At 35.7% G+C, this 22,081-nt stretch overlaps 1 long non-coding RNA gene across 3 annotated transcripts in view; it reads left to right on the top strand.

The window, feature by feature from the left end:
• LOC123639411 overlaps positions 1 to 22,081 on the top strand; it is a 94,150-nt gene that overhangs the window by 52,401 nt on the left and 19,668 nt on the right. For all 3 annotated transcript variants that reach the window (XR_006735719.1, XR_006735720.1, XR_006735721.1), the window contains one exon: positions 8,461 to 8,665. This is a non-coding gene — a long non-coding RNA (uncharacterized LOC123639411). The remainder of the gene's footprint in view (positions 1 to 8,460; positions 8,666 to 22,081) is intronic.

The raw sequence follows: 22,081 nt of genomic DNA, 5'->3' as shown, positions 1-22,081 counted from the left end.
GCAGGGGTGGAGGAAACAGAAAGGATTGTTTTCTTACCCACATTAAAGCATATAGTGTTATGATTAATTGAACCAAAAAAATATCAAGTTTTCATCTGAATAACCTTTGATATTCTAATCTGGTATTTTGGAGACTTATATTAATTCTTTTTAATTCTCCATGGATCTTCATTTATCTTTAAGTATACCATGATCTTGTGATGATAATGTAATGTCAAAGCTGTCAGAATAATTTCAGCTGAGCAAAAAAAAAAACCGATGTTTTCCAAGAGCCAGAGGCCCTTGAGAGAGTTATGGAAAAATCTCTCTCCAAGAAGGAAAATATTGTGAAATAAACTTCTAGTCTACTAAAAATGTATTTTATCCCAACATATATATACTAAATATGTTAATAACTATTAGTGAATTGTTAGAATGTATGTTTTTCTTAGATACATTTAGAGGCAAAATATATACAAAATTTAATCCCTAATCATAACTCCATAATATTACTGTTTTAAAAATATTCATCTAACTTTCTTCCACTCACACGTGTCTTCTCAAGCCCCCACAGAGTACTCAACTCTGAACTAGGGAGATTTTCATCACTATTTTTGTATTTCCCATATGGCATCTGAGAATAACTGTGCAGGAAGGAAATGTGAAAGGTTACCCAATCCTTCTTCAGGCAAAACTACGCCGGGACCCCCTAAAGATAGCTTTTCTCTCCTATATCCAGTTTATCTGTCTTGCTACCAAGTGGGATGTGGCTTTATTTATTTATTTTTCCAGTTAATGCTTCAGTTTGAAAGAAAGGCTCTAGCAACCAGCCAAGCAAATATATGTGGTTTCGAAGTCGTATTTCATTTAGGCTTCCTGACTTTATATGCTTTTGTTTCTTAGCTCACACACCTGATGGCTGTGTTTCTTCTATAAAAGTGAAACAAAAATACCTTCACTCAGTCTATTATTTTGTTCTACTTGAACTTCTGAAAGTTATGATCTGGCATGAAATGGATCTACACAAACTGAAATCTCTCCTTTTATTTCCATGCCTTCTTGTGATTTACAAGTCCCTAAAAATTCAAATTTTGCTAAAGTAATATCGTGTTGCTGGTGTAACTCCCAGGTATATGCAGCCTACTGTATTAGAATTTATTTAAAAGATGTTAAATTGCTACCTGTACATTTCTTTATGTTCATCAATTCTGACCTATATTCATTCTTGCCTTTTTTATTACTTCCTAATAGTAATTGGGTGATTAAATTCACCTCCATTATTTTACCTAAATGTGAAAGGTGATTTTCTTGCATTATTCTCCAGAGAAAGCAGGGAGAAAATATTTATATTGGCCAGATTGGTGGAGATATGGTTTCTAACTATTAACTGCCACTAAAAGGCCTTGGTAGAGGCTCTCTGACCATGCCTTTTGTTCGAGACTATCACATTGTGGCCTCACTTCTTGAGAGTCTCTTGTACCTATAAACTTTCAGAAAAACAGCCTTGGGTCCCACAAGTTGCCCCAGGCCGTGTTATTTTCAAACTCAGAAGTTTGAATAACCCAGCAGTGGCTCATGAAATCAACTTAGTAGATCAAAACCTGGGTTTAAAAAAAAAAAAGGGAGGAAAATATTAGAAATATGAGTGCCTTACATGGAGTAAGAGTGTCTCATGGATGCATTTTTTCAAATATATTTCAAGTGTATGTGGTACTTGGTTGTACTATAAATATTGTCTTACCTAGATTTCAGACAAGAAAGCCTGAAAAACAGGACACTGAGTTAGACCCTATAGCTTCTCATAAACCTTTGCCTAGATGGCGGGCTTGTAGAATTTAGAGTATTATTTTACCATATTCAATTTCTATTATTTGTTCACCAATTATTCTCAAGAAAATCAAGGGAATTAGCTCATGGCAATAGGAAATAATAATGAAAGCTTAGCAAATGATTCCGGAATTGTTACAAGTTAGACGGTTTCAGTTTAGTGAAGACGCAATGTTCTTTCTGATTAAATCATTTAGATTTAGGTAGTTGTATAAGAAACAGACATGCATATTTAGTTGCACAAAGGAAGCATACAGTTCACAGAAAAAGAATTTTGTTAATACTTTATTTTGTTGTTGTACCAAATAGAATGAATATAAACTATGTACACTTGTGTTATGACAAGAAAGGAAATAACGGTTATCACTCTTTTAAAATATCCCAAGGTTAAAATATTTGCCCTTTCACTTAACAAAAAGCTTCGTAAATTTGACCTTTCTATTTATTAAGAATGATGTTGGGGGTAGAGAGAGATTAGTCGGCGGGGACAAAGTTACAGTTAGATAGGAGGAATAGTTCTAGTGTTTTATTGCATATTGCATAGGATGATTATGGTTAGCAACATTGTATATTTCCAAATAGCTAGAAGGGAGGATTTTGAATGTTCTCACCACAAAGAAATGATAGAGATATGAGGTGGTGGATATGCTAGACAGCCTGAGTGGATTATTATGCAGTGTATACCTGGATCACAGCATCACACTGTACCCATAAATGTGTGTAATTATTATATGTCAGTTAGAAAGATAATAAAAAGAATGATATGATTGTTTTTTGTTCTTGCCTTTGTATTGACCAGGAGTTGATATAGGGAGGAAATTCTAACTGTAGTTTTATAGTACGCTTTCATTTTATCTCATGATTGAGATTTAAGTGCTGAGAGAGAGAGAAGAAAAAAAAATCACATGACTATACGGTTGAATGTTCATTGTGTTCATTATCAGGTCATTCTTACTCTCTGTGACATCCACGGTGGAATATAACCTTAGTATTACACAACCAGCAGCAGCAGCACTTGAGAGCTTGGCAGAAATGTAGACTGTCAGGCTCAATCCCAGACCTACAGAATGAAAATCTGCATTTTAACAATATCCCCAGGTGATTTGCATGATCATTAGAGTTTGAGAAATCCTGGTATATAGGATAAGTATTACCAATTGCTGTATAGACCTATGTTCATTTCATGGATAACATTTGCTCTAGAAAAGAAAAATTAGCAAGTAGAAAGAACCAGCGGTTTTTTAGACCCTAGAGCTGGGATTGACCATTTAACGGTGTTTAAAATTGATGGTGATGAAAATGACACTGCTGCTGCTGAGAATGCCCAGTTAGCAAGTGCTTCTGAGCGTTGGCCATTTTGTATAGTACATCAACCAACCTATTTAGCTGTCATCTTTCTCCTGAGTTTTATGCTGTTTTACAGACGAGGTAATTGAGGCAACAGGTTGCCTAAAATCATCACCCCCTTATAGATTCAAGCACTCTGATGTTTAGCGTCAGGTGTGCCCAAGGTAGACTCTGTGATTAGTAGTTGCAACTTTTAAAAGTAGGAAAGACTACGCATTTCAAACAGAGAGAAAATGTGACACTTGAAAGATTCCTCTGAGGGTATCAATTAACGTTTGTTTAGATAACATTTGTCTTGAGCAATAAATTCTCAAGTTTGCATATTTGAAAAGACAAGGAAAACCCCACATTTAAGTCCATATCAAACTTTCAAGTTGTCAATTAACAACTTGTTACGTACTAGGAGTGTATATCATACAGCATCTTCTCCCCTGTTAGCAGCTCTTAGCTCTGGACACGCCACTGGCGTCTAGAGAACTTAGCCTTGAGAATGCAACAAGTGGTGTTCAAAATGGCATTGAAATTTGAGTTGGAAGCAAACGGTCCTGAGGTCATGTTATGGCGCAGAAAAGCAGTGCTGTGTGTTGTGTTGATCAAGTTGGCAGACGTAAGCCATGGAATCGTGTCCACTCGCATGGGCCAGTGGAGGAGTTCTGGAAGCAAACTAAAGTTGACTGGTTTCACCTTCAAGTATGAAAAGTGAATTTTTTTTTTCTAAAGTTGTTACTGTTTTAAAAAGAGAGCTACATATATAACATAAATTCATACAACTGCAAAGGATATAATGAAGAGTGGTTCTCCCTCCTCTTCTGTCCTCAGACCCCCATTTCCCTCCCGAAGCAACAAGGTGAACAGTTCCTTGCATATTTTTCAGAGATATCCTCTAAATAACTCACAAAGAGTTGTGAAATATCCTCATGAAAAACATCATATGCAAAATCTTCATGAAACAAAAGAATAATGTATACTACACATGGTTCTACACCATTCTTCTTTCCATTAAAACATATCATAGAAATAATTTTATGTCAGTACTCCTATTTCACTTGTTTTAATGGCTGCATGGCATTCTCCAGTATGAATATAACACACCTTCTTTAACCAGTTACCTTTGGTGACTTTTTAGATCATTCTCAGCTTTTTGCTCTTATAAATAGTGCTGTCGCTAGGATCCATATCTATATATTATCAAGCATTTGTAAATATACATATTCCCAGCTCTTCATATTCAAAGTCCTGACTGATTTTTACTAAGACAAATTAAGCAATGGGAAAGTAATAATCAACTAATATAGAAGGCGGGGTCACAATAATAATTGAAAACCATTATTAACTACGGGGTAAGTACATTATAAGTAGACATTTAATTCTTATAATTCTATGGGGAAGATATTATTACTATTATTGTTGTTATTAATTATTTAAGGGAGAAAGCCAGGATTTGAATTCACTCAAGAAGCTTGACTCTGGATCTCTTGCTCCTCCTGTTTGCTGGACAGTGCTGCTTCTCAGGGATTCTGTTGCTACTTTAGCAATGACAGAGCACTTATTAGATACCCACTATGTGCTAAGCAGCTGAGATGTATTATTCACCGTCTTCATAATAGCTACAAGATGTTGTGGTTTAACAGTCTTAATGATGTTTAATAACCTGTTCAAAGTCCCAGAGCTAATAAGTAAGGAGCTAGGGATGGGTAGAGGGAGGATGTCTGACTCCTGATACTACGGCTCAATGGAAGGGAATTTCAGGCATTTGCTTCTACATCTAGCAGGCTGGAAGGCAGAAATAAAATTAATATACATGAGACTTGAACATATCCAAGTGATCAGAAAGGTAGGAAGGGCTGTCATAAGGGCCAGTAGGAGACTGCGGCACACCAATAAAAGCATCTGTAGCGTGAGTAGGGCTTAGTGGTCAGTGCGGATCCAAAATGGATCCTTCTCCATGGAGAGTGTTTCCAAATCTAGATGGCTGTGTTCTCACTGACTGTTTCAACCTTTAAAAAATTCCACACCTATGCATTGTATTTATATCATCAACAACCTGTTGTGATGTCTGACACTTCCATGCCCTAGAGAAAGAGAAGCCTTAGGTGACTCTGCTGAGTTGAGCTTTGTGGCTACAGGGAGTAGAAATCAGCAAATGCCCACAATGGAAAATCAAAGTAAGAGTGCCAAGAAAAGTAAGAGCATTAAAATTTCTCAAAGTGTTGCCAATTTCTCCAGGTCCGTTTTTCCTACTTTAATCTCAGTGTTTCCAGCAGTTCTACGTCTTTGTAGGTATGCCATAGACAGCCATAAAGAAGTTAAAATTGGAGCCCTCTTTAGAAGACCTACAGGCCTTCTAAAATTACAAAAGTCTTGTAGGTCTTATACACATTATAATTTGTAATGATGTCTCATGTATCTGTTGGTTATTATTATTGCTGTTATTATTTTATAAATCAGGTTTACCCTCTAGGCTATATTTCTGTGCCTGGTCTCTCGAGTTTAAAATACTGAGTTTTCCTTGTTTCAGAATGCCTCGTTGAATTCAGTGAATTTTTGGTAATGTTTCATAGGGAAAAAAGTGATGTAGCATAGACAGACATGTCAGAATTATTCATATGATCGTTGTAGTAAAAATAATAACTAAGCTATATAATGAGTGTTTCCAGCAGGTTAGGACATACGCAAAGGGTTTTATATGCATATTTATATTATTTGGTATAATATCAAAACTCCATCAAGTAGACATAATTATTGTTCCCATATTACAGATAGAGTCTTTTTTTCTTCTTTTTGAGATTAACAGTTAGAATGGTGTTTAAGCAAGCTTTTGAAAACGAAGACAGTATTTCTTGGTACCACAGAACATATTTCCTATTTTAGCATTTCTCCTTCTAGTCTTTGTTCAAATATACTCAGCAATCAATATATGCACGATTTTGTATCCTGCTTTTTTATTCAGTATAGTCATAAGAAATTGGCTTTCTCAGTCTTCCTCATTCCCCCATAATGACTGCATATGATTAATTGCCAAAACTTATTTATCAATTTCTATCTTTGGGGACATTAAGTTGTTTCCATTTTCTCTTATAGATATTACTTCAGTGGAAAACTTTGCATACATAACATATTTGTTTTCTGGGAATTTCCTAGGAAAAAGTCTTTTCTACAGTCAAAGAATAAAGATCTTTTTAACTCTTTCTAACTCCCTGAGTTAAAGTCATTTTTATAGGAGCTATAGTGAGCATATTTTAAAAGGTTAAGAGAAATGTCTATTTTGAACTCTTTTTAGGAAGGATTCTTTTCAGTATTTTAAAGATATAATTTGGATAAACATATGAGTCATTACTATATGGCAATCAACATAAGGCCTAAAGAGTGAATTTTTGCCTTATTTAATTTCAAAAATAGGCGAATTGGGCTTTGAGAAGGTTGCTGTGTGCAACGCCAGTTTCTATTCTTCATCAACATGTATTTCTTGAGAAACTACCGTGTGCCGGGCCGTGTGACACTTGCCAAAGCCATGATAGTAAATGTGATGGAAACAGCTCATTTCCAAACACAAGGTCACTGAAAGTCATATCAAAGACTCTTTGTCCTTGATATTGTGCCACAACACACTCTTCTCCTCTGACATTTACGATTTCTTTGTTCTTTTGCTTTTTATGGAATGTGACTCATTTCTTAATATCAGCCCAAGACATAAAGGATAAAGAGTATCTTACTCTCAGGAAGATATCTAGATTCATACAGTTACAGATGTAAAATTTCTAAGCACTTCTGAAATGGTATTTTTCCCATCCCAACCCAGTTCTGGTGGGATTTTAGAAACCCCTTTGTATTCCCAGGATGAAAGTATCTTGCTGTGTGGTTTTGTGGCCCCTAAATCATCTTATCCTCATTGCATATATCTTAAGTTGCCTGTAAACATATTTATTCATTTATTTTCTCAGCACTTTTGGGCCCTCCATCTCAGGAATGTCCTCATGTAAAAACAAAATGTAAATTTAGGGTACATACCATGATTTATTAATACAGCGCATTATACCTACAATTTTCACAGATACAGATAACCATTTTGGTCCCTTTTGGGGGCCAAATATACAGAATTCTTATGTAAAATCAATTTCAGAATCACATTTTAACTTTTCATGACATTCCTCCATCCCAGAAAGACCTACTAATTTGTTGACAAATATAGCTATATGTTTATTGTATGGTATTCCTTTTCAATTTCTGCAGTGTAAACTTTTTATTTTGTTGATGCTTAAACATTTCAATGCAGAAAACAATCCTTTAGTAAAAATCATATCAGTTTAATGGCGTACCATGTAGACCAAGCTCTTTGTTGATCCATTGGACACTTCACTTTCAAAAATGTTATTATATCATTTTATAAGAATGTTACTATATAATACCTAATATACCTCGAAATTTCAGTAAATTCATTGTCTGTGTATATTAATCAATTGATACACAGTTACATATGATTTCAATAGACTGATTTTTCTGAAGGGAAATTTTGTGTTAAGATGTAAAGATGTTTGTCCCCCAACCCAAAATTGTGTAAGTTATTTTTAACTGATATGCCCAAATTAGTTTCTCATATTTATTCCATATAAATATGATTTGAATTTTTATACAAGGGTATAAAAATTCCATTCAGGAATTGGAATTTATAGAATATTCTTCTTGGTGACAAAAGAAGGGGTGGAGACAACTTGATAACGTCAGAATACTGATACCAGTGTTGAGCAGGCCTGACTTAGGCTACCTAGTCGTGCTGCTGGCTCCACTGGGTAACAGTCTGCTCATAGACATCACCAAGGTAGCGCAGAGGTGGAAGAGAAAATAGGAAACCATCTGAAAAAGGAATGCATAATTTTTTTTAAAACTCTCCTTAACTTTCTAATATCCTGAGCTTAACCTCAGGGTTGAAGTCCTTCCTATAGCAACTTTACACATACCCTACTGCCTGAACTCCAAACCCTAGGAACTACATGTCTGAGATCTGAATGTATTCTTGGTTCCAAATCAATCTTGTCACTCCACGGAAAGCAATGCGAGATAATAAGTAGTATTCACCTGATTGCTTTCCTGCTCCGAGACAGCTGCTGACGCATGTCTTCCTGATAACCGGAGTTTCAGATCTAAGGCAGGGCTAAAGGGAAGCTGGGAGCTCTCGGAATCTAAATTTGACAGTCGATGGCTGAGGAGAGGGTCAGGAGGGATAGAATCTGTGACAAGTATGAGAAAGGAACGAAATTTATCTGTTCTGGTTGCAATGATTAGATGTCTCTTTGTCTGGCTTTCTTACAGTGGGTGACTGATCGTCCCCGCCAGCTGGCTAATATCATAATTAACAAAGTTGCTACTACGTCTGCAAAGTTTAATCGAAAAATTTGCCAGTGATATGATGGCATTGTCACAGAGATCACAAGGGACACGGAGCCGACTTTTGCTGGAGGTGGAACGGCAGAGCTGTGTAGGCAAGATGAGAAATTGAGAACTTGTTCAGCCAAAGGTATGTTTCTTTCCTAATTCCACATCCTGGGTTTTCTTATTAAGATTTTAATTCGATTCGGTGGGTGCTTTTTTCTTTCGTGTCCAAAATGATCCATAAAAATATCCGTATGCTTTTTGAGCATTTACAGCATATTCTCTGAAAGCTTTAGGTTTTTTTTTTTTTTCCTACATCTACAAATTTGGAAATATAACTAAATAGCTTTTGATGCTGAGAATGAAATATAGAGCAATATTTTGCCTGTTGTTGTGTCTACCTAATCTTTATCAGTTTTCCAGAATAAGTATTTGGTAACAAATATCAATTGAACATTTATATTGTGTAGCATTGGATTTATGTTGCTCAACGATGTAAAACCCGTGGCTATGCTTTATTCTGTTGTGTCAACCTAGTTATAGGAACGGGAATAAAGCAAGTGTAGGTATAGAATATGTAGAGGTTCTAGTTCCGTTTCAAGAAGTGCTCAGAGTGAGAGAGAGGAGGGCTAAGGTCTTAAGTCTCACAAAATAATTGGTGCTTTTCTTTTTTTTTAAACAACATTTATAAAGACCAGTATTTATTGAAATTTTATGCTATTTTCCAATGCAAGTCTGGTCATTGACTGTTATACCTGTATTTTCTTTTTACTGTGATTTGCTTTGCTTGATTGAATATTCAAGCTCGGAGGAATTTCCTAAATGCTAGCCTGCACATATTACTAATTAATGACTGTGAATATTGATGAGGGGGACATGCACCTCTGTGTATATGCCTCTGCACTTCATCTGAGTACAAAGAGGGAGGAAGGGGACTCAGAAAACATGTAGTAGGCAAGTTTGGGTTATTTATGCTGTGTCACACCACTCCTATAATACCAAGATGATCAATTTGCAATATAATTGGGGTAAAAATTCTTTTACTTTCCGTCCATGGTCTTCCAGACCACTGTATCATGGCAAAATGCAATCATTTGTCTTTTGCCTATTACTATTGTCTTTTGTGTTAACAGCAGTTTTTAAATGTCATGAAATAACATTTTGGAAACAAATTAGTGCACAGCATGTATATTTTTAATAAGCCCATTTAAACTTTCTCATGGTTTTATTGCTAACCATGGGAGACTAGACAGTCTCAATATATTGATTTTAATATTTGGCCATCAAATTTCATATTCCCAAATAAAAAAACTGAATCATTTTATGGGATTATGAATTTTAAAGCCTTTAAGTGTCCAGATAATTTTAAATACTGTTCATTAAAATTTTTGTTAAAATTTGACTTAACACATTTCTAATGTTCACTAAAATTTAATGACACTGATAATAACAGCTGAAAGTAGAGGTTTATGTCATTATTTTTATTGTATTCTGAACATCGTTTTCACAGGAGAATGTTATTCTCGTAATGGAGACTCTCTTTATGTTTCTTTAACTTTGATTCCCACCCCCCAGCCCAATATCTGGCATATAATGGGCATTCATTATATATTTATTAAGTGAATGATTCAATGAATTTGAGTGTTTCTATAGTTATTCAAATATGGTTAACATTTGCTTCCTCCAAATCAGTAACCTCTGTATGCAGTAAACATTATGAATAGAAATAAGCAGATGAATGGCACAATCACAGAAAATAGGGAGGATTAAGTTCCTAAAATCATATATTGTTATTTTAACCTAAACCTCCATAATATTTTGTGTAATTGAGATTTGGTATTGTAAGTGCTTTGTTGGAGTGTCCCAGGTCTAGCAGGATTAGAAAGGGCCTCGAAAATGGTTCATAGCTGATGTCCCGTTTTTGTTAAAAGAGGATTATCTCCTGAGATGTGTAGAAATGAACTCTTGTTAGAGTTTCAAAGGAATTAATGTTTTTAGTAAAATGTGCTAATGTGAAGAGTTAGGAGATTAGTGATGCAGAATGAAAGCAATGCATTCTTTCGCATGGAAATAGGAATATAATAAATGTCCTGCAGGTAATTGGGGCTGTAGCAATTTTATTGAAGATTAAAGTTTGATTGACCTCTGTTAGGATGATTAACCCTTCTGAAATTAAAAGCCAGAGCTGAATTATTCTGTTTAATTTAAATGCAAACATTGAGCAGGTCCTATGTCATTCAAATAATAATAATAATAAAGCCTTCCTATTTCAATGCACGTTATCTGGGTGATGGACACACTTATAACTTTGACTCAAACTTACTTTACAAAAGCAATTCACATAACCAAAACATTTGTACCCCCATAATATTCTGAAATTTAAAAAAATTTTCATTTTTATACATCTGAATGGTATGCTGCATTAAAAGGACCATAGCTCTGGCAAAAGCATCCTGGTGGCGGAGAATATAGAATAATGTATAGATAACTGGGAGCACGTGAGGAGAGTCCCAGGCACCACTCTCCCCCCATTCAAAACACCAAAACCACCCCCCCCAACAAAAGCAGGGAACATGGAACCAAATCTCCATACGTAGAAAATGCATGTCCCCAGTAAAAAAAAATAAACAACAACCTAGGAATGTCCCGAATAAATAACAATGACATCTCTATCCCAATCCAGTGCCAACCACCTAAACTGCATATCATATTCGTGTTACATCTACACGATTACTCCTGAAAATGTGTGCTTTTTGTTTCGGTTGCTTAGGAAGCAGTTCCTAACAGTTGATTATTTCTGATGCCTCAAATTTTATTCCCCATGATTCCCGAGAGTCTCTGGATATAGTCAGTATTTTCATTTAGTTAAAAAAACGTCAAAGGAGGAGCAAACTCATTATTCACAATGCCATTTAATGGTGTAGTTTTATTTTTCTTTGTTAAATTTTCTAAGCTTTTGTGCAAAGTTGTACGTTCACATTGTTTCAAAAAACTGTTTTCATTTTTCATGACATATGACATTTTTTGTTACTAAGTCAGTGAATATTTTTAGTTTTAGTTCCCACCACATAGTGAATGTGTCTTCCTTTTATGTGTCTGTGAACTATTAAAATGATAATAAAGGCTCTCTTCCTTCCATACGTAATTTATTTCTCTCTCTTTTCATCAAAGAATTCACTCTGAATGTGGCAAGGTAGAAATTTCTAAGGCATTATAGTGTAAAAATTAAGAGGCCTGAGGTGCTACAGTTTATTTTTGCACAAGCTTTTCATGTATTTTTTTTTTAACATCCTTCTGAAAGGTAGGCTTCTACTCCAAGCCCATGAAAAACGTCAAGGATGAAAAACTTGTGATAGAATGACTGAGATTATTCAACTGGCAAAGTGACTCTGGCATCCTCCAGAGAGTTAGATAATACCTTGAAACATAGATTAATAATATGTTTAACTAAGATCTGTTTGCTGTAAGGATAATTTCCTAATTCTTAATTGTGAGACACGTATTCAACCGTGAATTGTAAACAAATACGTTGTCCTGTACCTTGTCTGATAAAGTGTAGTTTATTAGCTTTAGCTTTAGTAGAATTGTCAAACTTTAAAAAAATGCAATTGTTTCATGATAATACTTGCTTTTCTATTAAAGATAATTTTTACTAAAAGAAAAACATGACCACTAAATTCTATCCCTAAAATAAGCACTATTAATTCCTCGGACAAAATTCAATAATCTTCTCTAATTTAGATTCATCTTGTTTTACCTCTTACCAGAACTAAATGAAAATAATTTTTAGTGTTAAAACTTCTTGTAAATACAACAACATTCTCTACAGCATAAAAAAGCTAATGGGCTGAACTACTTACTGATGACATCTTTCTCTGTTTTGCCATTAATTATCAGTGATCTTTTTCATAAATAGAAAATCATGGCTTGGAAAGGTAAAATTCATATTGTCTTAGTGTAGAAAAAGTGTTGGTGAAAGAGCAAAGGAAAATATGCTTATATTTTGCTAAATCCCAAATCCAATCATTTGTTTTAATTCAGTGTGCTTCGAAGACATTTTTATTTCTTTATGTTGCTTTTGTTTTCTGACTGTTGGTTCCCCTCTAATCCGCACACTCCCAGACCTGACGTTTTCTCTTATAGTTGTGAAATAGCATTCTTTGCCATGAACAGGCCAAGATTAATCCATTTAATATTTCCATGGACCACATATTTTAGCTGGACTCCTTCTATTTTTTTAAAAAAAGACTGTTTTATAAAGTGACCAAGGGTGTTTTATTCATTGCACATTGTTTGTGAGTCAGTGACTTAATTTAATTTCACAAAAATTTAGAGAAGACCTATCATGAGCAATTTTACTTGGCCAGACTAAGGAGAAATAACAGTGGCAAACTCAAGGATTTTCAAGTTTCTTTTTTGTTTTTTTTAATTATTCATAGTTAAAAAAGTAGTCACATAGGAATTTTTTAAAGATATTATTCTCTTCAACACACAATAAGTCTAGAATAAAATTGTTTGATTAATAATGGTCAAGAGAATTATGTTTTGTAATTTGTTTGATAAAATCATAAAAACATCTAGAAACAATAAATGACCCAATGTTAATTTTCTGATTTAATTGGGAGGGTTAATTCCCTAGCACCAATTTGCCAGTGAGTTGGAAGGTGATCTAATGTGGTGTAGTGGTGTGTGGCTTATTTGATGCAATCTATGCTAGTTGTATTAAAACTGGCACACTCCCTCTACAGATTACTTTGGAATCTGGAGAATTGCTTAAAAAGATAACTTTAAGTGAAGTGCCTTCAGCATTAGCATTTCTGGAACCATTACTAAGGGACCTTTTTATTCAGTTTCAACAGATCTTTATTGGGCATCTCCCATTATTGGGCACCAACCCAGGGAGGTAGGTCTATGAGCCATGTTTTAAGGACCAGAAACTCAAACTCAGAGTGGAGAATGATTTGCCTGACGTCAGATAACAGTCAGTGGCACAGCCTGGGCTGGGAGCTGGTGCGGCATCTCAAGTCCTCCTTCACCAAAGCTGCCCTTGGGATAACCATAGACTGCCACCGCACTAACACTTGGTGACTACGAGAACGGGATTCTTGGAAGATAAGTTTAAACCCTTTCCCCAGACAAAGGAATGTACTAAAACTCAAGAACCACGGTGAAAGAATTAATCCTCTCCCGATTCACTCTGGAGGAAGTAGGTGAAGGGGAGGTTTAGAATGCTTGAGTTGTTCGCTGGTCCACCCAGACAGTGAACTTCAGCAGTTAGCTCATTTCACGGAGACAAGAAATCCCACTCCCCAAATAGTAACCATTTAGTTCATTGAAAACGAGTCATTAGGCTCTTTTATTGTTTTTGTTTTTTTTTTATTTCAGCTCATCATGGGGGTACATAAGTTCAGGTCATATACATTGTCCATGTCCCGCCCATCCCCCCGAGTCAGAGTCCCAAGCGCGTCATTAGGCTCTTTTAAAACTTGACTTTAAAATGATTGCGTTTACCTATCTTTCATTTAAAATTCGTAAATAGTTATATTTAACAGAGTCTTCAAGTGAGAGGTGTCTTTGTCCCACCTCATCCAGTTTCATTGGTGTGAATAGTTTGACAAACTATTGATAAATGTGTCTCTGTATCTTACAACCCCTGCTCTTGAAATTGAGCCATAGAGAATTGTCCAATTGTTTATGTCAAATGCACTTAAACAAATACGTGGGCAAGTCTTTTTGATAAATATAAAAAAATAAACATACAAGTTGTATTACTGCGATGTGAGAAAACGACATTGTGTAAAACAATTGGCAGAACAATTTCCTGACTTCTTATGAGAACAAGAGAATTAGCCTCAGTTAAACAAAAAGTAAACCTCTATAAAATTAGCTCAGTAGGTTCCGAAAATTCAGGATTGACAAATAAATTTTCACTTGGTGACTTCATCTATCTTTTGAATATTGATTCTGTGGGTTTGTAAACTCTCTGAAGTTGGCTCAGAGGGCATGATTGGTCTAAATCCATCTCTGTATTCACCCATGGGGCCTAGAAGAATTCTCAATACATGGTAGGCACCGAGGAAATGTTTGTTAAATTGAAAGTGACTATTAGCATTAAAGTAAAGCTAGGCACACTGAACCCAATACTTCCTTGTAAAGACTGGGTGCTTATACTAAGAAATAAATCTCAGCTTCAAAGTCTCACACGGAAAGGAGAAGTTGAAATGTGTGTGTGTGTGTATGTGGGTGTGTATACACACTCACATGCTATGCATATCCATGCTAGATGCTAGATTAGTCCTATGTCTACTCTTCAGATGCTCCTAAAACTGGTCCAATTTTGCTCCAATTTAGCTTTGCCTTTATGCCTGTGGACCTATCAGTCACTAGTTAGCCACTTATTACTTGCCAACAAATAGTTTTTCTGAACTGATTATGATATTGAATCAAAGTTACCAGTTTGGTTTATGTTTGTAGAGAGGAAGGAAAAACAATTCACGGTATTCATTTTGAAAATGATTGAAAAAGCAACAAAAGGGCACTGTGTGGAATCAGGGAAGTTGAAGAACATTTGCAGGAAAATAAGGAATTACTATTGTGATTCCAACTGCAAATGAAAATATTTCGTAATAGAGAAAATTAGAGTGTGTCATAACACGAGACCTACTGAGAGAATCTTCCCTAAGAGATGCTAGGCAAGATGGAAGAGCAAGTTTGACCAACATCCTTTCTAAGTATATAAATACTTGAGAATTCTTTAACCATTTGAGTCCTGTTTGATGATGATTAAACCCTTAGGCAGATGTGAATCAACTTTACTATGTGGAAACACTGAGGAAAACATTTATGAAAACTATGACCCAATTTCTGAAAATACAGGCCAATTAAAGACAGATTTAATTTAGGAATTTTACACTGCATGATATATATATTAATGCTGATTTCTCTCCCCTCATTCTTTATCTTCATAAGCAAAAGGAGATTTTTACTTATTGACATATTATTGAAGAATTGAGCTTTTTTCCAAAATTACACATTTTTTTGCATAAATGTGCCTAATTACCTGAATTCAGTTTTGATTAGCAGTGTTAATTGATGCAGCTGTGGATGGTATCTGTTTACCTAAATTACCATGTGCAAACAGCAATATGTCTGGAAGTGAATATGCTAAACTGAAAATACTAATTAGCCAAGACAGATTGTTATTCAAGTCACATCGTGGAGCTTTCTAATGAAAGCCTAGATGTGTCAGGGTTTTATGATATTCAGACAGAAATGTCTATATTACATATGATTTCTAAATTTAATTCATAAGAACAGATGGGATGTCAGCCAGGGTTCTTCTGCCTTATTCTGATATTAGTGTGAATATTTTACTCAACTAGAGATATATTCGTATGTTTTTTGTGAGAAACCCATCATGTGCTTTGACAATATGCCAGCCCTGTACATCCAGACACATCCATTTCTTGATCAATATAGTCACAGATTATATCCACCTACTGTCCTGAAGATGAAGATAAATAAACCATCTTGCAAGCTTAATCACATCAGCTGGTTAATTTAATCAAATCAAATAGCAGAAAGGTTAGTTAAACAGACAGCTTACACTGAGTAGTATTTATGGGTGTTTTCTTTTTGCCTCCCAAATACATAATAATAAAGGTTTGATCCTAGGATTCTTAAGAATCAATGAGCAAGTCTCAGGGCTGAAAGGTGAGTTCTTATTGCCTTCAGATTGCCTTGAATCCTTAATCACTTTTCAATGGATCACAAAACAGTGCTAATTTTCAAGTGCCTAGTTTTAAAGTGTTACAGGCTTTTTGTGCCTTTGGTTCCCATTACCTTTGTCCTAATGCATGACCCGCTTTGCTTATGCTTTCTCTCCAAAGAAAGCATTAATCTTTACCTTGTGCTGTGGCACTTAGCTCTCATTAATGGCACCGTAACTTAGAGCTATCCGAAGATTACAGTACAAATCCTGCCCATCATATAGTGAGGAAATAATGGACCCATCTTCCCTTTCCCAAGAGGCTAAATAACTGTGCTTAATGAATAATAAGTCTCCTCTTCCCAAAGGCTGTGAGAATAAGGCCTCTTGACTCAACCTTAAGAGTTTAAGATTCCCTGTTAGGTTATTTTAAGATGCCATGAGCAAAATGGGGGTAATTTTCATGATGCAAATTTGAACATAATTATAGTTTGGCATATTTAATTTAGGTTTAAGTGAGAATTATAATTACCAAAAATTGAATTATTTCAATTATGCTAATTTCTATCCCCCAAGTTTCGTGTAATTTGGGTTCTCTAAAATAGGTTTAGATCCAGCAAAATTACAATGGAGTCTAGTACTAAAAATAAGAAATTTGTGAAAATGACTCTGCTTTAGGTACATCTTTGCTACAAAAATGTTGAAGTACTGTTAGCTGGTCCAGGAAAACAGGAAGGGCTTGAAATGGCTTAAATCAAAAGTAGAAGAAAAAAGGGCATTTTGTATTAACTGCTTGGGCTATTTGTGTTCTGTTTTCTGTATCAATACCAATTTTAACGAATTGTTGGTATTTTGTGTCTAATCAATGAAGCTAATCCAGTATTTTCAAAATAAAATTTATGTGTTATAGTGATGATTATGTAATATTATAGTATGCTTTCGGGAAAAACATACTACAGTCACCTCCTGAATTGTCTTGCCTTTGATTATCATTTTAGCGTTGGGCCTTTCAAAGGTGCTTAATGTAAAATTCCTTTATTCTTAGAGATGAAAACTTGGAAGATTTTATTTCCCAGTGGCTAAAGGTAACTTGCTGAAGGCTCTGAGGATAGTTCAGGGGAGTTCGTTGCTATAGAACTGAAGTTGTGTGTGTGTGTGTGTGTGTGTGTGTGTGTGTACATACTTTAATAAAGTCACCCAAGATCTGAATTTAGACTCTAGCGTCAGCCAACCAGTTTGACTGTCAGATGTGTTAACTCTCCGTACTTCTGGGTTCACTAAGGCATCTACTGAACAAACCAAGCCTGCTTTTAGAGCATACACAAAGAAAAAAAAAATCCTCCCTAAAAAGTATATCTACTGTATGCAAAACAATGCTTCAGATACTTTTTACTTAGCATGAGATTCTTTAAATATTTGGTTTTTTGGTCTGCATGTGTAGATGTGAGCTTGTTTTGTGTCAGACTCTTTGCTGGTACATATGAGCATTTCTACACAGCACCTTTAAAATGGGAAAACAGGTCAGTGATGTCAGATCAGAAGTGGAGTTACGGAGTTTAATCAGGCATTTTAATGAATTGTCTTTAGGCAAGTCACCTAAACTCAGTGTGCAAATTAGTTAATTTTAAGAATAAATATAGCTATCTTTCCAACTTATTAAGGATTTATCACTTGTGCCCAAGGTTCCATGGATCTGTAAATGAAGTGTATGAATCTTTTCTTTGAACTTTAATTGGCCTGTGAGGGAGGCAAGTCTGACTGAGTTAAAGGCTGAAGGACTTAATCCTTTGAAGAAATTTTGATTTGGTTTTATTACTTCTAAGTATTGCTAATGCATTCTAAAATTAATTTGACTCTGACTGCTTTGTGTATTCTGGTTTCCCTTCCAAAGGATAGATTGTAGGCTCCCTGAGGGAAGTCTACTATTTCTTTTTTAATCCCTCCTATGCCCACCCCCAGCTTCACACCGTGTGTTGTGCACACAGTAGGGGCACTCAAGGTGCTATTGCAGTCAACAGTGGTTACAATGCATAAAAACCATGGCCATTAACCCCATTCGTAACTCTCAATGACCTGTATTGCAGGATGCATGTATGACCCAGAGTCCATAAACCCTCTGAAAGACATTAAAAAATTTTTAAAGCTCCTGGTTATTTTGAAAAAGCTATATTTTTTTAAAAAAATAGAGACAGGATCTCACTCTGTTGCCCAGGCTACAGTGTAGTGGTACAATCATAGCTCACTGCAGCCTCCAGCTCCTGGGCTTAAGCAATCCTCCTGCCACAGCCTCCTGAGTAGCTGGGACTACAGGTACATATTTTTGATTAGTTTATTTTCTGGTCGAAGAAACTCTAACATTTCACAAAGAGTAGAATTCATTTGAACTTGTTCCCTGAAAAGTATAGCACATGGATTAATATACACTTGGATTAATGCAAATTTCGAATAAATGGGATTTGAATTGATAAGCAATGCTTGGTAGACAGGCAGACCTAAATTCAGACTCTGCCTCTGTCATTTGCTAGCAGTGTGACCTTGGGGCATTTTGTTAACTCTCTTGGGCCTTAGTTTACTCATCTGCAAAAGAGAGAAAGTAATACCTCTTTATAGTGGTGTTATGATGAATGAAGCATATGGTGTATATAAACGCATTAACCCAATGGCTACCATCAAGTATAATTACTGTTTAAAATATAATAGCTCTGTTAGAAACCAACAGAGGCAATTGGATAAAGTATTAAAATCTGACATTCATAAACTTAGATTTTTATGCAGTAATGTCTCCTATATAAACACACACATACATACACACACAGACACACACGCATGCACACACAAGCCCATTTTGTCCCAGGTGTTGTACCTGTCTGTGTGTGTATGTATGGGTACACATACATATATCATTTACATAAGGGCAAAATTAAATACCTGGCGTCCTGAACGTATACAGTACATGAACTTCTGGCTTCTTCCTTTTCTAATAATTTTTAACGGCTATGTAACACTTTATAGCTCAAAAATAATTCTGTACACATTATCATATGTGATCTTCACAGAAACAAGACAGGACAAGTGACATTACATTGTTTTTTTATAAATGGAGTACACAGAGATGTTAAGTGATTTACCTAATGTCACTTACTACAGTGAAAAACAGAGAAGTCGAAGGTAAGAGAATATATTTGGAGTCTTTGGACACTCAGAAAAAGAAGCTAAGAATGCTGTTTCTCCATGAAATACTGGCAAACAGAATAATGTCTTAAGTGAATAGCTCTATTTACTCATGCCTGGGCCCTATATAGGATAGGGCTCATTCCTACACTGTATAGGGCCCAGGAATGAGTAATCCTGGGCATTATTCAGGTTTTGACAAGTAGATAGACTTAGTTTCTTCTCAAAAAACACTGATTAAGATATTCTGATTCACTGCATGGCTCACAACAGTTAAACATGACCATTTCCACTGTTGTATGGAAGTGGGAAAAGCTAGGACCAAGAGCTTAGAGGTCTCCCTCAGGCCTGGACAAAAGCGCAGAGATCTAAACATGGAGAAATGTCTAGAAATTTCTTAAGAAAGTAGCATATGGAGCCAGATTAAAAAAAAAATCCATTCTTCCTTTATATAAGGAGTTAGTCACAGGAAAGGGTAAATGACCCAAGGAAATCATTTCATCCATTTATAATTTGTTGTATTAGGTTAAAATATTTTACTGATTCAACAAATATCTTATAATTACCTTCTCTCTGTCAGGTGTTGAAAAAGGCACCGTAGGAACATTAAAAGTATAAGACACAATACCTTCAAGGATTCTAAATAACTGTCCTATTATTATATACCTATTATTACAACAATGATATCATTTAAGTGATAAGTTTTTCCTTCTTTAATTCTGAGGATAGTGAGGAATGCATTCGTTCATGCATGCATTCATTCATTCATTCGGTTATGCATTCATTCAATAAGCATGTATTCCTCCTTTCACTGAGTAGTAGAATATGAATGTGAGCTTTGAAGTCAGATGGCCTGGGTTTAGATCCTTGATTCTTCACTAGAGGTGAGGAAAATTATATGAATCTTCAGCTCCTTTGTCTATAAAATTGAGTTGAACATAAGATTGATATGGGGATTAATAATATTTGTAAGGTAGCTTCCCCTATGTGTGGCATACACAAGTGCCATCACAGTATTTCATAAAAGTGAGTGCTTCTCCACTCAAGGGATATAAAAGTACTTGGGGTATGGACATAAACATACCAAGAGCAACTAGAGAATTTTATTACAGCATGGAACTAAGTGAAATCTAACATAGTCCATACTCTGTAGGTGCTGACGGAATTTAGAAACAAGAAAGGCCTTTTAGGGAAAGGGAAAACAATAGCAAAAATGCTTTCTGTACAGTCTAGTGTCTACATCTAGCCATGCCTTTGTTCAATATGTGCAGCCTGATGAACATCTCCCCAGAGACCACTGTTAATTTAGGAACCTACAACATCTGTGCAATTTAAATAGGACCAGAGCCCAAGCCCCAAAACACATAGAACATGATTTCCTATTCAATGTAGTTGAATAGGACCACATCCATCCCTGGGGCTTTGATTCATGAACTGCGTGGCCCTAATTGACACTGGGTCGTTGCCTTTTCAGATAGCATGCATGGTCGAATTTCAGTGTATTTGGACTTGTTCAGAGTTCTTACGTCCAGAAAGTCCAAATTAGATTTTTGTCATTAGCCTGTCAAGCTTGTCTTAAGTCCACTTAATGAGGTCTGCGGTGGAATGTCTTTTATGTTCTGTGGCCTTTATGTGTAGTCTCGGCTACTCTCAATTGTGGCTGAGAAGTTAACGAAGTTGCCACAGCGCTCACTTGAGGTCTGCCGCTTTTGAAAACACACCTCGTATGTGTTTGGGTATTTAAATTCTGTTTTCTAGCTTTTAGGGTTTTTATCCTCGTGGTGCATTCAAGTGCTATGGAAATAAGACCAGATGGATGTGACAACCAGCCATTCGGGAAATTACATACACATTACATTTTAGAAAACCAGCGTACATATGTCTATCTGGATGTGTTCATATGCTGGATTATTTTTGTTGCATCCAAATGGTTGGGATTTCAGCGAAGCAGTTGCTTAGAATGTCAGCATGAGAATCCCTTTCCGGAGAAAAGCAGGGCCCGCACTGAGCAATTTTGCCAGATTGGCTGCGTGTCGCCAGAGTAAAGGTCACTCTGCAGTTCTCTAACTTCCTTGAGCTTTTTTCATGGTACTCACGACAAGACATTATATTACAAATTTGTGTATTGTCTTTCATCCCATGAGTATGTAAACTCTATCAGGATGGGAAATTTTTTTGCCCTGTTTAATACTGTAGTGTTGGGCACATAGTAAGCACTCTATAGGTGATAATGAATAAATTTGCTATCATTGAGATAATGAAATGATACTTAATTCCCTCTTATGCTGAAGCCACAGAGCGTGGGGGCTTCCCTTTGTCTCTCAAATGATGAACGTCTGACTGTGAATAATGATGACGATGATGATGATGATGCCTAGTGTTTATAGAATGTTTACTATGTGCCAGGCACTGTTCTAAGCACTTTACATCTAATTTTCACAAAAACTCTTTGATGTGGGGGATATTATTCTCCCTATTTTATGAATGAGAAAGCTAAAGCACAAATATTACGTGATAGAGCCAGGATTCAAACCCACCAGCCTGATCTTCCACATCTCATGTCATTAAAATGTGGCTTCTGGGGTTTGAAAATAAGTCATTTAAGGAATTTAGCCACCTTTTCAATTATTTAAAATCACTCTATAACCATGACCTTTTAGTTCTGTGCTATTCTTAAATATA

This window comes from Lemur catta, chromosome 6 (assembly GCF_020740605.2).
Source record: "Lemur catta isolate mLemCat1 chromosome 6, mLemCat1.pri, whole genome shotgun sequence".
Classification (NCBI taxonomy): Eukaryota; Metazoa; Chordata; class Mammalia; order Primates; family Lemuridae; genus Lemur; species Lemur catta.
This window is presented reverse-complemented; position numbering and strand designations above follow the sequence as displayed.